We start from the raw sequence: 17,781 nt of genomic DNA, 5'->3' as shown, positions 1-17,781 counted from the left end.
ACATTTCTGCACATAATGGACTTTGAAACCTGAAATGCATAGAAACACGTAATCAGTGTTAACTCTTAATTATTACTCACATAATTGGTCTAAAAGTATGACTGTTACAGGGTTAAAACTACAGTTTTGGGCTCTTATCAAACCACCCCCAAACAGCATTTTGCTTGTCCTCAAGCAAAGATGAGAAATTAGAATAAGTGACCAAAAATGGAATTCTAACTACTCTCGTTTCGCTGAGTGCGATTGCATTGACCATATGCAACAAGGCCTTAAACCACTAGGAATTCCCTAGTGGACGAGTTATAGCCTCGTGAGAGTTTTTCAGTGAAGGTACTCACAAACTTCAACTATACTCCAACGACTAAGAAATAAAATTATTGTTTCCTCATTCATGTCCCAACTATCTATACATCTCACCAGCAAATGAATAAGAATAACCAAGTCAAAAACCTAAGCTAATATATGCATAATAATCAATCATCTATGATACAAATATAAATACTATGAGTAATACTATGAAATGCCTAGCAGGTTCGTTTATGAAAACTCGGAATAGCGTCCTCAAGTAGGTCCTCACATAAATGTCAAGACGAAAACCATTCTGATTTTTCCGTTCAAGTTTCGCTACTCCAGTGTGCAGTGGGCACACTTTACCTTACAATCTTAATGACAACAAGGAAGCCAAAGTCGATCAAATACATCTCCCACTTACTATCACACTAACCTATTTCTAATTGAGCTAGAGGTCTTTATTAGGTGTTGTGGGGATTAGGAGATGGTTTAAGAAGGAAGGAAATGGATATTCAAAAAGGACAAGTCTGAGATAATAGAGTCTTCATATTATGTAGCTTAGAGAAAACCTTGTTATTTTCTTTTGCTTCTATACTTTGTTTCCAACCTTAGCCATATTTTTTTCTTTTTCTTTTCTTTGGCTTTTGACTCCATTTTATTCTATTTTTTGGAGTTTTTATTTTATTTCTATTTTTATTTTTCTTTTCTTTGGATGGAAACTTCTTTTCTTTATTTTCTGAAGCAATTAACTAACTTTTGTATACCCAGGTTTTTCTCTTCTTCTTTCTTCCTCATTCTATTCTCAGACTTATCTAAATTGGGTAGGTTGAATTTTTTATTTTGTTTTGTTTTGTAACAGGGTAAAGGATTTGTGGGTTATGAAAGGCTAAGGAAAGGCTCAGAGGGGTGACTAGCGGAAAATAATTCATAGGTTTGAATTTCTGGCTATATCGATCCAAAGAGGGCCTACATTCTCGCTTAGGATATGGCATAGTGATCAAGCAAGTGGACGTGTGATTTCTCTATTCGGAATATACTTCTCCCTTGTGTCATTTCTCAAATGTTTCGCTCATATAAGGCTTTAGGCTATATTCTCACAGGATTTGTAGAATAAGTACTCTAGCCTAGATTTCTGAAACTTACTGCTAACAATCATAAATACTCATGTAATATATTTATAGATAGATGCAAAGATTATTACCTACATATTAACCTAAGTTTCTAACAATTATTACGATGCAAAAGCTCATTGAGACTTCTAGATTGTTAAGAGCATAGAGAAAGAAAACAATACCAATATTCCTAAGTGTATAGCATAAACTTATTTATTTATATTTTTGAAATTTTTTTAACTTGAAAACAAATGCATATTATGCATATCTATATCCTAACAGATGCCTTAATTACACGTGTTTCTATGCCCCCCCCCCCAAACAAGAAGCATGTTTTGTCCTCAAAGCATTTAAATAAAGAGGGTAGAAAAATACCATGGAAACGCGTGAAATTCTTGGACATATGCAAAACAAGGTTAGAACATACTAATATAGGGAAAATAAAAATACTGACACAACTCTATAAGAGTTCCACCCATTATGGGGCTAACAGAATTAATTTGCTTGGGACATAAGCAGACAATAACAAAACTAAAAACTTACCTTATCTCCCGCTTAAACATCCGCCTCCTCAGTAAAGAGATGAGGTTCCTTCGCATCCTGCCAGTCCATTATAACTTGCCAAGCTTGCCGCTATTTATCATCTACTAATACTAACTTGTTAAGTGTTATTATGTCTGATGGGATGTACGGGGCGATCAAATGAGGCTGCACCTGCCATCTCGGCCAAGTCATTATTCGCAATGAGCGAATCACCCAATTGGTGGGTCTCATGACTTCAACCCTTTTCCAATCTGTGAATTGTTCACAGAATACAGGTAAACAACTACGCATGATGCGGCTTACCAAAACAGGCATAAGAAGATACTTATGCCTCATGCTTTGGGCTATCTTAAGACTAGCGACTAAAACTCGGGGAATGTCATATCGGCGACGTCCCTCAGCTAAAGCGAGGAAAATGTCACCCCGATCTTACTGTTTTGCGAAATGAAGCGCCATTCCCCAAAATATTCATCAGGATGAATAACATGGTGGTGCCTACGTTTAGGGAAAGGCTACCAAGGGCAATGCTATATCGCCCCTGGTCCATTACTCGAAATACCCCTCCCCCATAATATTCATGGAAATATGTATAATCATAAAGGTATGCATTATCGTTCATATATGCCCATGTGTGAACAGGATCAGGTATTGGTAATCCTGAAACTAAAGCGACCACATTTTTATTGAATTTATGAGTCGTGTCATCAACTACGACGGAGAATTCTTGTTCTCCATCCTGATTACAATAGAATTTAACGTGGTCGTAGAAATAAGCAGTAAGCTGTGGTGAATATGAATCATCATCACTTACTAGTAGATGACGCCATCCTAATTGCAGGATCTTGTGTCGGAACCAATGTCCATAAGTCTCGGTTCCCAACACGTCTTCGAAAGACTGTTCAGGTATGACTATAGGAGATGTCATCTCAACGACTCCTTGAACAGTTCCAAAAATCCTAGAATGACCCTAAAAAAATTGGAATTTCCGTGTTCACGGATGGATGGTAGGGCGCTGGTGCTTTGCTTTGCTGGTCGCTCGAAGTTTTTAGAATTACAGAGTTTAGCTGCGAATTCGGTCGCTTCAAAGAGGGAACGCACGGGTGGCACTCGACTAAACTTTGTGAAAGTGTGCGTATGCCTTGGCGGCGCTTTAACGCATCTTGGCGCTCGTAGGTCTTTGAAAACAGGATTTTAGAGGAAAAAGAAGGAAAAACTTGGAGTGAAAGGTGAGGGATGATGGTGGGGTGTAGTGTGGTTTGTTAGTGTAGAATGAAGGGGTTTAAATAGGTTCGTGCTTCCAAAATGAATCGGCAAGTTGCCAAATTGTTTAAAGGCAATTTCGAAAATAGAAAGATTCCAAACCAAGCGGAAACAAACCATCTTCTTGATTTTCTAAAAATCCGGTATCTTTTATCTTTGGATTTAGAATAGTAACTTCTAAACTCTCCTACATTTCATGCTACCACCCACACAATTCATAGATATGCCGATATCGGCCAAATTCTAAACCTTTCCTCCAAGACAAATTTATGCCAGATGATCATATAACGAATTATATTAAAACTTAAATTTAAAACCACACAACATAAAACAAACACCTTAATATTTAAATTTAACAACTGAATTAAAATCTAACTAATAAAACAAAATCATTAAATAACAGCGAACACAAATTGATGGTGAACACCTAGTTATGTGATGAAGATGGACCCTGAGGTGGAGATTGGCCCTGGGATGGAGAATGGCTTGAACCATCGTCGCCGGCGACGACGCTCATGCCTGTCGGACTCGGCTGAAGCAGAGTCCTCCACGGGTGGCATGCGTCGTCGCATCTCTATTCGGAACAAGCGCTGTGCTTCCCTCTCAGTCTTGAGTAATGCATACTGGGCTTGTTGATGCTGGTGGATAGTCTCCATGTTAGACAAGATATCGTCCTGAACCTTTTCAAGCATTTCAAGTCTCGTCTGAAGGTTCGTTTGCTTTTTTCGAACTACAATCTGTCTATCTCGGATATCTTCACAAATACCATAAACGCAACGCAAGCCAGTTTGCAACACTTGCATGCGTTCTAAATTAGAACTACAATTATCTAATGCATCGTCATCCAGACATGTCATATCCTCCCTTTCATCCTCTAACTCAACAACCTTTCCTTTAGACAGCAGCCACGTCTCTTGGATGCAATCCGTATAGATACTTGCATTAGAATGCAATTTGATCTTAATAGGAGCAGATTTTGCGACAGCTCTAAAGGAGAGCATGATCTTAGTGATCAATACGGGAAGAGGCGCCAAGGTCTTTCCCACTCCTCTAATCACATTAAACATTAAGTCGAGGATGCAGAAATTATACTTATTTGTTTGCAAAATCCATAGAACGTGCAGACATTGCAGGCCGATATCACTGACTTTGTCTTTCAGGGGCGTTCCTACCAATCCACCGAGCTCTGGCGAGTTGATTGGTTCGGGGTTGATTCGGCGGGCCTTGAATGAGATGTCGGATTGTATTCACCCTCCACGACAGTCTCTTTCATCAAAGCAGGAACTCCAGTATATTGGGATTCCTGAATTGTCGTTACGAGGTTGCTTTCAAGCGTAATTCCTAACAGTTCAGCCAACAACTATCTCATTACTTCCCTCCTCGTTCCTGCTAGCTTTATAAAAATCCTATCCCCCTCCAATTCTCGCTTTTTATAAAATTGTTCTACCACATCATAGTGATAGAACTCCTCAGTCGAGTACCACAGTCCGTTCCAATCCCTCCTAATCATCTCCGCGTCGTAAAATGGCGCGAAGTTGTCGGCAGCAAACGTGTGCTCCGGCAAAATTCTTCGTCGTAGTGCCATTGAAGATTCTGAGACAACTAATGGCTTTGTAGACTGTGGGGGAGGCGAGTTTGAAGAAAAACAACTAAAAACAACGGTGGTGGCGGTGGTGGCGGTGGTTACTTGAATTGGTGGCTGTTTTTCGGAGTTAGGTTGGTGGTGGTAATGGTTTGGAGAAGATTTTAGTTGGATTTGAATTTCTTGGCGTGGGTGTAGTTAGGTTTCCATTTCTCTCTCTCTTTTTTTTTTTTTTTTTTTTTTTTTATTTTTTTTATTTTGGTGTTTAAGGTTTGTTTTAAACCTTGGTAACCGGCGGGATTGAAAAGGAAAGAAATGTGCGTTTTTGGGAAGGAAGGAGACGCACAGACGTGCGTGCGGTTTGGGCCCAAGCCCAATTTGAATTCCGAAATTTTCCGATTTTTCGCGCAATTTCAAATTGAATTTGCCGCTTCGTTACTGGCCCGATTTTGGCGAATGAGTTATGGAAATGATCAGTAGAGAATTTCCAATCCAATGATCCATAAAACACTCAATTCTAGCCATGGGTGACGTATAAGAAGGTGGAAAAATGCCTCGAAGTGCGTGTGTGACGTAAGTTATGTGAACGAAGGAAATCTAAGTTTTAGATTACGTCAACCCAATTGAACTACAAGTAATGGGCCTAAGCAACACAAATGGAAAGTTCAAGCAATCCAGATGGAAAGACCGATTGCCCACCCTCAAACAAATTTTTAAACACAAAATTTGTTCTAACGTGGGTCGTTTAAAGTCAGATTCCCAAGACTTGTTGGATTGTTATTTCTATGATTAAGAATTTTTTATTATTATTTATTTTTTTTATTAGTTTATTATAAGAAAAACAAAAAATAATAAATACATAATTCACCCAATAGAGAAACATGACTCCAAAACCGAGAAAACATGCAAAAGTGGAAAACGTGAATTATGTTAACCGTGGACTTAGGTTCCGGTACTTACAGCCACACTCCCTAGGGAGGGCCCGGTTACCTGAATGGTGCACTTACCACTATATGGAAGTGAAAGGAAGTACACCAATGACAAAGGTCAATCCTCATAGACAGGGTCCTGTAAAAGGACTTCCTCTACATCAGGGGACAGAAGTTCATGAAAATGTTTTAACCGTTGACCATTAACTTGAAAGGTACTGTTGTCATTGGGATTTACCAAGGTGATTGCCCCGTAAGGGGTGACTTGATAACGAGAAAAGGACCGGACCAACGGGTTTTAGTTTCCCTAGGAAAATATGTAGGCGGGAGTTGTAAAGCAAGACCTTTTGATCGACCACAAACTCTTTGCGCAAGATTTGCTTATCATGAACACGTTTCATGTTAGCTTTATAATCCTTCGCGAGATCGTAAGAATCGCTACGGATTTCTTCAAGCTCATTCAATTGCAATTTGCATTTGACACCTGCCTCATCAATATTGAAGTTAAGGCTTTTTATAGCCCACAGAGCACGGTGCTCTAATTCAACGGGCAAATTACATGGTTTCCCAAATACAAGTCTAAAGGGAGACATACCTATAGGAGTTTTGAAAGCAATTCTATACGCCCATAAGGCATCCGATAGATGCTTCGACCAGTCTTTCCTATCAGGGTTTACAGTTGTTTCTAAAATCTTTTTGATTTCCCTATTAGAAACTTCTACTTGTCCGCTAGTTTGTGGATGATAAGGAGTTGCTACTTTGTGTGTAACTCCATACTTTTTCACTAGGGATGCAACAACTCTGTTGCAAAAATGTGTTCCACCATCACTAATGATGGCTTTAGGAATGCCAAACCGACAGAAAATATATTCTTTAATAAAAAAATACAACGGTCTTATGGTCATTGCTACGGCAAGCTAGGGCCTCTATCCATTTAGACACGTAGTCCACGGCAACTAGAATATAAATGAAACCGTGGGAAATAGGGAAGGGACCCCAGAAATCAATGCCCCAAACGTAAAAAATTTCTACTATCAAGATTGGATTTAATGGCATCATATTATGTTTCGTGATTCACCCAAGTTGTTGGCAACGAATACACGTCTTGCAATGCACTTGGACATCCTTAAAAATGGTAGGCCAATAAAATCCACATTGAAAAACTTTAGTAGCTGTTTTCATCCCACTAAAATGGCCACCACACTCTTTGTCATGGCAGAACGATAGGACTTCATTATATTCCCACTGGGGAATACAACGACGAATAATCTGATCTGCACAATACTTAAAAAGGTATGGCTCATCCCAGTAGTATAACTTAACTCTGGCCAAGAACTTCTTACGTTCATTTCTTGACCAATTATAAGGCATAACATCAGCCGCTAAATAATTTACAATGTCAGCGATACCATGGTCTTGAAAAAAATCGCGATCTGAGATGCTCATCGGAAAAAGTCCGGTATGGACTCAGAATCACTCTGATCGTCGTTTGTGAGTCTAGATAAGTGGTCGGCAACTATGTTTTCGACCCCTCTTTTGTCCTTTATTTCTAATGTGAACTCTTGCAGGAGAAGAATCCATCGGATTAATCTCTACTTAGCATCCTTCTTTGCAAGAAGGTACTTAAGGGCTGCATGGTCCGTGTAAACTAAAGTTTTAGAACCAACCAAATAAGGACGAAACTTATCTAAAGCATAAATGACAACTAAGAATTCTTTTTCGGTAGTTGAATAATTCCGTTGAGCATCGTTTAAGGTTTTACTAGCATAATAAATAACAGTGGACTTATTATCTAGTTTTTGTCCCAAGATTGCACCAACTGCATAGTCACTAGCATCACACATGAGTTCGAAAGGTTTAGACCAATCGGAGGCTGTATAATTGGCAGAGAGGTTAGGCTGCTTTTAAAGTTTCAAAAGCCTGTAATACAGTTAAAATTAAAATCAAAGATTGCATCTTTCAAAAGCAGATTAGTTAAAGGCCTAGCTATTTTCGAGAAGTCTTTAATAAACCGCCTATAAAACATGCATGGCCTAGAAAGGCCCTAATATCACGGACAGTCCGTGGTTTAGGTAAGGTCGATATCTTATCTAGTTTGGCCTTATCTACTTCTATGCCATCACTAGATAATGATGTGACCTAATACTATGCCCTTTTCACCATGAAATGACACTTTTCCCAGGTTTTAAAAGCGAGGCTCTTTTCTTCGCGACCGTGTCAAAACCTTTAGAGCGGGTTAGACAAACGATCGTGAAGGAGTCTCCATAGATAGAAAAATCATCCATGAAAACTTCCATAAAAGCTTCTACCATGTCACTAAATATATGAAGCATACACCATTTGGAAGGTACCGGGGAGCATTACAAAGGCCAAAAGGCATTCGTTTATAGGCATACGTTCCAAAGGGACATGTGAAGGTCGTCTTTTCTTGGTCATCAATATCAATAATAATCTGAAAATAGCCTGAGTAGCCATCCAGAAAACAATAAAAAGCATGACCAGCAAGGCGTTCGAGCATTTGATCTATAAAAGGTAAAGGAAAGTGATCCTTTCGTGTCATAGCATTTAAACGTTTGTAATCAATATAGATCCTCCATTTCATAGGACCTTGTGTGATAACATAGTCACCCTTTCCGTTACGAACCATGGTGACTCCCGATTTCTTAGGAACTACATGAATGGGGCTTACCCATTCGCTATCAGAGATTGGGTATATGAAACCCGCATCGAGTAATCGTAAGACTTCTTCCCTAACAACCTCTTTCATGGTAGGGTTCAAGCGACGCTGAGGTTCACGAGAAGTCATCGCGTTATCCTCCAAATGGATACGATGAGTGCAAACATTAGGGTCAATTCCCTTAATGTCGGCTAGGGACCAACCAATCGCCGACCGATGTTCCCTAATCACCCGGATTAAACGTGTCTCTTCATTCTTAGATAACAGAGAAGATATAATTACCGGATGACTACCATCCGGATCAAGTTGAATATATTTTAACTTTGGGGGAAGAGGTTTAAGCACTTGGGTGGAAGGAAAATCAATAGATGTTTCGTCGGGGTCCTCATTTTGCATAATGAATACTTGCTTAGGTAGCAAGTCTTCATACTCAGTATATGGAGCAACCGAAGGGTCTACAATTGGTGTGGACTCAAGGATGGTGTTGACTTCCTCTAAGTAGGAGTCATTTACAAAATCTGAAATTCCAAAAGAAAAGAATTTGTACATATTGTTTTCGGGAAACGTGTTGTTAAAAAAATCTTGAGCTAAGATCTCGATCATGCTAACCTCCCCATCTATAGACGAATCTGGTAACTGTTTTATCATTTTAAAAACATTTACCTCAACTGTAAGATGGCCAAAAGATAAGGACATCTTACCATCGCGCCAATTTATAAGTGCGTTGGCAGTTGCCAAGAAGGGGCGCCCTAAGATGATCGGTACAGAGTCCTTAGCGACTTTTGTATCGAGGATAACAAAATCAGCAGGATAATAAAAATCCTGAACCTTAACAAGCACGTTTTCCACTACACCCTTAGGATACTTAATTGACCTGTCCGCTAATTGCAACGTTATTTTTGTAGGTTGGATTTCCTGTAGACCTATTTGGTTATACAAGTAATACGGGAGTAAGTTAACACACTCGCCCCGTGTCTAATAAAGCGGTCGTCATGTGGGAATCTCCTAAGGTGCATTTTACAGTAGGACGACCAGGGTCCGTGTACTTAACAATTCCATTATTTTCGGATAAAGTTGGGAATTGTTCAGTTAGAAAGGCGTCTTTAGGTATGTTGGTCTTATGCCTAGTAGTGCACAACTCTTTAAGAAACTTAGCATGGTGATAATCATAAAATGAATAGTTTTACCTACGAAATGAACGATGCAACTCAAAACGTAAGTAAACTAAAACTAAATTATGTGTCTATATTTATCAAAGTTTCTACTCTCAAATCTATCGAAATAGAGTGGAGTAACAAGTTCGTTCCACTCCTAGTGCTCTAGCATGGAATTGTTTTCTAATCTAATTAATCAGTCTTAAGTCAATGAGAGTTTTACGAGGGGGAATTATACTACGATGCAATATGAAATTGATTATTTTAATTTGAATTACGAATGCTATGGAAATATGATTGTTTTTGAATCTAGATAAAGGATTAGGGGAATTGAATCCACCTCGAATCCAACTTAATAACCTAGCATAGATTGTTGTATCTCGATTAAATGCGTTCTTACGGTAAGAATTTCGAAGTTCTAATCCCTAGTGTTCGTGGCATTTCTACCAAATACTAACTAGCATGTGAGGTCGTCCCACCCATTCTCATGGCTTAAACACGACCTTCTAGAGTGGAATAGAATCTACAAACAATTCTACACTAACAACTAAGTTTTCATGAAGGCTTCATCAACCCCTCTAATGGAGGTTTTAGCCTTGATTCATCAAACTAACATTTTCCATTGAATCTAAACTAAACATAATGTAAAGAATTGAAATTTACTTAATCAAACAATAATGACATCTACTTTAATGACTAAAATGAAATAAGAACAAGAATTGAAATTAGATCTAGAAATGGAAATGACAAAAATCGAAATTGATAAAAATACTACTTTATTGATCTAATCAAATGAAGAACAAGATTCAAAGGTTTAATCTAATACAATGAATTGAAACTAATTAAACTAAGTTCTAAAATTAATTAATGGGGGCTAACTAATCTAGGTCTAACTATCTACCATTAACAAAGAGTGAAGCTTTGGTTTTTATACTCTCAGATCCAAAAATCGTGCATGGGCTTGGAGCCATGTTTTGGGCCAGAGAATCAGGCCCAAAACCCAATTCTTTCAGTCCAAAAAGGCCTCTTCAGCTGCAGTTCGCTTTAACAGACTTTTCATCTACTTTTGCTCCTTTGATTGGGTCATGGCTTAGACCATTGGAAAGCTCTTTCCGAGCCGGTCGTTTTGACATAAGGTAGGCCCAATTCCGAGGTCTGAGTCCAAAGATATGGTCATCGGAAGTTCTGTTGACTTTGTGCACTATTTCTGCCTGCGTGGACTTTGACTTTTCAGCTTTGACCGGGCTTTAGAAAGGCTTTGTCTTCTTGAATCTTGGCCTTTAATCAAGGAACTCCTTAGTAACCGACCTTTGCTCCTTTATCTCGCTAAAGTGGCACATTTCTGCACATAATGGACTTTGAAGCCTGAAATGCATAAAAACACGTAATCAGTGTTAACTCTTAATTATTACTCACATAATTGGTCTAAAAGTACGACTGTTACAGGGTTAAAACTACAGTTTTGGGCTCTTATCAAACCACCCCCAAACAGCATTTTGCTTGTCCTTAAGCAAAGATGAGAAATTAGAATAAGTGACCAAAAAATGGAGTTCTATCTACTCGTCATTGAAAGACGATTGCATTGACCATATGCAACAATGCCTTAAACCACTAGGAATTCCCTAGTGGACGAGTTATAGCCTCGTGAGAGTTTTCCAGTGAAGGTACTCACAAACTTCACCTATACTACAACGACTAAGAAATAAAACTATTGTTTCCTTATTCATGCTTTAAATTAACTATACCTCTCACTAGCAATGCATATAGAGTAATCAAGTCTGAAACCTACGCTTAATATATGCATAATAATCAATCATCTACAATAAACATATATACAATGAGTAATACTATGAAATGCAATAGCAGGTCCGTTTGAAACTTGGAATAAGCGTCCTTAACTAGGGTTCTCACAATAATAGTCAAGATACAACACTGATTTTTCCACTCAAGTTTAGCTACTCTAGTCTTCAAGGTGGCCACACTTTACCTTACAATCTCAATGACACACAAGAAAGCCGAGTCGATCAAAACACATCTGCCACTTACTATCACACTAACCTATTCCTAATTGAGCTAGAGGTCTTTATTAGGTGTTTCGGGGATTAGGAGATGGTTTAAGAAGGAAGGAAATGGATATTCAAAAAGGACAAGTCTGAGATAAAAGAGTCTTCATATTATCTAACTAGAGAAAACCTTGTTATTTACTTTTGCTTCTATACTTTGTTTCCATCCTTAGCCATATTTTTTTCTTTTTCTTTGGCTTTTGACTCCTTTTATTCTATTTTTTTGGAGTTTTTATTTATTTCTATTTTTATTTTTCTTTTCTTTGGATGGAAACTTTTTTTCTTTATTTTCTGAAGCAACTAACTAATTTTTGTTTACACATGTTTTTCTCTTCTTCTTTCTTCCTCATTCTATTCTCAAACTTATTCTAAATTAGGTAGGTTGTTGTTTTTTTTTTTTTTTTGTAACAAGGTAAAGGATTTGTGGTTTATGAAAGGCTAAAGAAAGGCTCGAGGGGCTTAACTAGCGGAAAATAATTCATAGGTTTGAATTTCTGGCTATATCGATCCAAAGAGGGCCTAAATTCTCGCTTAGGATATGGTTTAGTGATCAAGCAAGTGGACGTGTGATTTCTCTATCCGGATTTTACTTCTCCCTTGTGTCATTTCTCAAATGTTTCACTCTTATAAGGCTTTAGGCTATATTCTCGCAGGATTTGTAGAATAAGTACTCTAGCCTAGATTTCAGAAACTTACTGCTAACAATCATAGATACTCATGTAATATATTTATAGATAGATGCAAAGATTATTACCTACATATTAACCTAAGTTTCTAAAAATTATTCTAATGCAAAAGCTACGTGAGACTTCTAGATTGTTAAGAGCATAGAGAAAGAAAACAATACCAATATTCCTAAGTGTATAGCATAACTTATTTATTTATATTTTTGAATTTTTGAAATTTTAACTAGAAAACAAATACATATTATACATATCTATATCCTAATAGATGCCTTAATTACACGTGTTTCTATGCCCCCCCCCCCCAAACAAGAATCATGCTTTGTCCTCAAAGCATTTAAATAAAGAGAGTAGGAAAAATACCATTGAAGCGCGTGAAATTCAGGAACATCTGCAAAACAAGGTTAGAACGTACTAATATAGGAAATAAAAAATTGACGCAACTCTATAAGAGTTCCACCCATTATGGGGTTAACAAGAATCAAATTGCTTGGGACATAAGCAGACACTAACTAGAATTAAACTTACCTTATCTCCCGGACATGCATATTATCTACCCAATAGCATCATGGGTCTTGTATTTCAGCGGGCATGGCAAGTCCAAGAACAATTGCTAGCAAGAACCATAAGCGGTTCCGGCCACGTGTGATCACCTCATGAAACCAAGCACCATAAGTAGTGCTTTGAAACAAATCTTGAAAGACTGTTCCGGTATTAATGTAGGAGATGTCATTTCAAAATACGCTCTGGAACAGCTGCAAATCACCCGGGAACAACCCGTAGAAAATTGGAATTTTTCGTGTTCACGAGAAGTGGCGCTGGTCGAATTGGCCTCGATGATTTTGGGATTCCAGTGTTTTGAGTGTGAAAGTCGCTCACCTTTAATGAAAAGTCGCGGCTCCTCTGGGTTTATATATATATATAGGGGTGGGATAGAGGCACAGTCACTGTAGCCACATTCTAGGCACAGTTAATCTAATCCGTCGATCTGTTTCCAATCCTACGGTTGGATCAGTTTAAATCAAACACCGAAATATATCTAAACGCGAAGGGTTTTCTCTCTCCTATTCTTCTCTCTCCAAATTTATCCGAATCTAAACCAACACCTCCAAATTCAACACCGAAACACCTCTAAATTCAAACCGAAAAGCTAGATTTGTCCTTCTCCTTTCTCCAAATTGAGAAAATCAAGCACAAATTGGAAGAAGGTATGTATTTTGTTGATTTTCAATTTTTTATTTTCGATTTTAATGAAATGGGTTCGGTAATAGTAGAAGAACAAGTTGTGAATTGTTTTTGTTTGTTTTCGTTGCAAGTATAATTTTTATTTTTATTTATTTTTTTTTATTTTTAATCAATTAACTATTTTTTAGACCTCGATGTTTTTACTTTTTCGATTTGGTTGTTATTTTATTTTATTTTTAGTTGCAAGTATAATTTTTAATCAATTAACTATATTTTAGACCTTGATTTTATTTATTTATTTATTATTTTTTTCAATTTGGTTGTTAATTGTTTTTAAATGTACCGAAGCCATATACCGTATACCAAGTTGACAAGGTAAATCTTCAAGACAGGTATAGTATTTGCAACAATTTCGTTTTCCCTAGTCGACTGATTCCATAGGTAGATGGTGTTGTTCTCATTGACAACTTATCGAGATTGGGGTAGTAGTAGTAGTCTGTTACAAGCTGCAGTTAAACATGAAAGTGTTTGGACGCTCAAAGTGGTCTACTGGCTTGTGCTCTTCCTGTCAAGTTGCAAACGATGTCATAGGTAGTATTCGAACTGTTGGTTCCTTCTTTGCAAAACAATGGAACTTTACCAGAACGATGGGACGTTATGCAAGTTTGGAATATGGGCACTATGGAAATCCTACTACTGAGTTTCAGGAGAAAAAGATAAGGTTTGTTCTACTTTTGGATGTCTGTATATTCATTCATGAAAGTCAGACTCATAGCTTCTATCATAGTTTATAACGCCAGGAGATTAATAGTGACCATTTCTCTTGTTATGTGCTCTCTTTGTATGCATAGTGTTTGTGAATTGATGTCCAAGATTCTTGTTTAATGTCATGAAACTTTATCTTTTTTAGGTGGCTCCATCGGGATGGTCTGAAGGGGAATGCAAAGGTAAAGTTGGATGGTTTCCATCAGATTATATTATGTAGCAAAACGTTAAGGATTCCAACTAGTAATGTATCCACTGAAGTTGGATGCTAGGTGCCCTTTCACATTTTGCTTATGTGATGTGTCATTGTGGTAAGCAATATTTCTCTGCCATTAATATAAACATTGTCGAGACGAAGAAGTCCACTCCTCAAGAGATAGGGTTCGAGAGACTTAAGATTTCTAAAAAGAAACAAAACAAAAAAAAAAAAAAATTGAGAGTTAGTGCCCAAGGATTAAAACTTAGAAATTTTTAGTTATTGAATCTCCTTAGGTTAGATGTCACGATTGGTCTGAATTTGTTTATTTATTTCCCTAGAAGCTTTCGGTATATCTTTATATTGGAGCATAGCCACTCTGAGTTTTGTTAACGTAGTGAGAAAAAAGAAAAAATCTAGTAAAGCTGCAGGCTTTTTAGCAGCCTTTTTCTGCCCCTCCTCTAAATGTAGAGGTGAATAATGTTGTGGAGAAACTCAAGTGAAGAGTGTAGATAAGAATGTCATTTTTTTTATTAGTTGTTGTAGGGTGTCTACCTAATAGCAGCTGATCTTGCCAAGCAAGCGTGAAGTAGCTAAATGAGTGATAGTTTGTCTTTATTAAATTTAATTAATCTCATTTATTTCCCAGTCTGTCTCAGTGAGAGAGGTTTGTGGGTATCAAACCCAATTCTACTGATTAAGGTAATATTACTAATAATGTTGATAAATAAAAAAAAATAGATAAGTGGTTGACTCAGTAAAGTAAAGAATTTTGTTATATCACTCTTTCATTCTTCCTTTTCGTTGGTTTTACCATTAAATTTGCTTATTTTCTACATATTTTCTTCCTTCGCCCTTTTTCATGTACAACACATTGCAAGCGTGCTGTTCAAAAGTTGTAGATGGAAGCCAAATTCTTTCGCTTTCTAAAGATTGTTGGGGTTGGATTCAAAGCCAGAGCTGAGTCGAGGGGCAGCTTACTGTATTTGAAATTGGGTTACAACCATGAAGTGGAACCGGAGTGTTCCACCCATTTGTTCGCGTGTTTTGTTTCAAACCCAACATAGTTTTGCTTTTGGGACGGACAAAACGAGGGTGCACCAGGTTCTTTGCTATTGTTCACACTGTAAACCTCCCGAGGTTTATAAAGGCAAAGGTATCATGTATGTTGATGAAGTCATCAAGAAGAAGCAAGAAAAGAAGTCCAAATGATTGTTGGGAACTGTTATAGGGTTGCCCGCTTTCGAGGATGGCCTTTGTTTTTGTTTATGTTACCTGTTGCAGTGTGTTGTTCTAAAGATCCTCAGACTTATGAGAATGTAGCCAGAAGTATTTGCAGCTTAGTTTGAAGAGTTTTTGTTTAGTTGTAATGAGGTACTGTTTCGTAAGATTTTAATCCAAAGGTCCCAACATCGGTTTTCAGATTATGATTATCAATAGTGTTTTTATATTTATAGTAATTCACATTACAAACCCTTTTTGTCAGGGAACACCTTCATGTGAATCACTTGCAGCCCACACAAAAAATATTTGTATTGTTCGTGTAAAAAAGAGAAGTGTGGAAAGGAAATTATACATGTTCAAAAATTTGCACAGAATTGAACTTTTTATTTATATATTTATATTTGGTGCTGAATCCAAGTTCTTCTAGGCTGACTACGTACCATGGAGGGGGGCATAAAGCCTTGCCCCATTGACAGGATCAAGCTAACACGTAGTTATTTTTTCAATTACAAAAACCAAAAACCTTGTCTAAGTCGGCGTTTTCTGATATCACGTTGATTGATCGCCCTTTTTGCTGGAGATTTTGGCCATTAATATCTTTGTCTCCCTCGTCGCCATTTTCTGAAGATGCTTCAGCAGAAAAACTTTCCTCCTCGTCCTCAATAAGGGCTACCTGTGCCTTCAGTTCTTCGATATCAAAATTCCAGTTACTTACTCCCCTTACATACTGATTATGCGATATATCTCCTCCTTTTGCACATCCTGAATATTACTAGGTGCTTGCATATGTTCACGTTCACCTTTCACTGTTTTTGGGCTTTTTCCCAGTATTTTCGTGATGTAACTAAACTTGTGATTCTTAAAGAATCGATCCCTCAAAAGTGTTGTTCTTTGAAGGTCTTTGATGGATCTTTTACTAAGCACTTAGCAATCATCTGTTTAAATTGCTTTGAGAACTTCGGTCTTTTATATCATCTAAACGCGGTGGATCACAGCCGGGATTGTAAGAAACAGTTTCCACGGGAGGATACTCGAGAAAGGAGCATGACCATGGGCAAGCTCTATGGCTGTGATGCCGAAGGACCATATATCTGCTTTGAAGTCGTTATCCATGCCCTTCTTCCATATCCAAGATCTCCGGCGCCATCCAAAGAAGGTGTCCCTGTTATTGTATTTCTTTTGTGCCACCTATCATCGAATAAAAAGAGAAGTAGACACACCAAGATCTCCGAGCTTACTTGCTCCATGTGAGTCGACTAAGATGTTTCCAGCCTTGACATCTCGATGTATACACCCTTGCCCGTGAAGATACTCCAAACCCTTCAACGCCTCTTGGATCAATAAACTCAACTGAAGCCACCCCCATAGGTGACTGAATTTCCCCAGTTACAGTAGGCTAGAAACAATCAAACATTAAAAATGTAAATCCAAAGTCCAAACAAATAACAATATAAAACATTCGACCCACGACACGCATGAACAAAATTTATCAACTCACCAGCCAATCCCTACAAGCTTCATATATAAGTAGCCTCCCTAATTCCGCCATAGCATTCTCTAATTCAACAAATAATAACATAAAGCAATTAAAATAATAACAATACCAACATTTTACTATTATGTAAACAAAAACAAAAAAAAAACACTTACTGAAAATGGGTTCAATACCTTGTGAGAGCGAAGAAGCAACTAGGGTTTAACTCTGGCTGCCGCTAACTTATTTCTTAGGTCTAGAAAGCGTACTATTCCTTTCAAGGTCTAGAAAGCTTACTATACACTTCAAGGTCTCGAGGAACTTAACTTTCTAAGCCTAGGTATGGTCTTGAAGAACTAAACTACACTTTGTGCAAACTCACTTCTAACAAGGAAAGGGAGGCTAATAATAGCAGCTAAAACAAGCGTGCAAGCCAAAAGCAAGCGGCAGGTGATGAGGAGTTCAAACGTGTGTTCGATCGGTTCGAATAAAAATCGAAGGCTATCATCGAAGAAACTTAATATGTGAACTTGGTAACTCCTTAAGAACCCAAGATAAAAAAAGTGAGTGCGTCTCTTTCCTCTCAAGAGAAACAAGAGTATATTGAATTCCTCAAGCGAAATGTCCAAATCCGCTTTTTTAC

At 37.7% G+C, this 17,781-nt stretch overlaps 1 pseudogene across 1 annotated transcript; it reads left to right on the top strand.

Moving 5' to 3' along the window:
- Window positions 1-13,238: 13,238 nt before the first annotated feature.
- On the top strand, window positions 13,239-15,670 carry LOC147509861 (large ribosomal subunit protein uL6m pseudogene; annotated as a pseudogene). Its single transcript, XR_015216663.1, has 4 exons — window positions 13,239-13,502; window positions 13,828-14,200; window positions 14,390-14,426; window positions 15,315-15,670. The product of XR_015216663.1 is annotated as a large ribosomal subunit protein uL6m pseudogene (transcript).
- Window positions 15,671-17,781: the final 2,111 nt, after the last annotated feature.

This window comes from Coptis chinensis, chromosome 3 (genome assembly GCF_015680905.1).
Source record: "Coptis chinensis isolate HL-2020 chromosome 3, ASM1568090v1, whole genome shotgun sequence".
NCBI classification, from domain to species: Eukaryota; Viridiplantae; Streptophyta; class Magnoliopsida; order Ranunculales; family Ranunculaceae; genus Coptis; species Coptis chinensis.
This window is presented reverse-complemented; position numbering and strand designations above follow the sequence as displayed.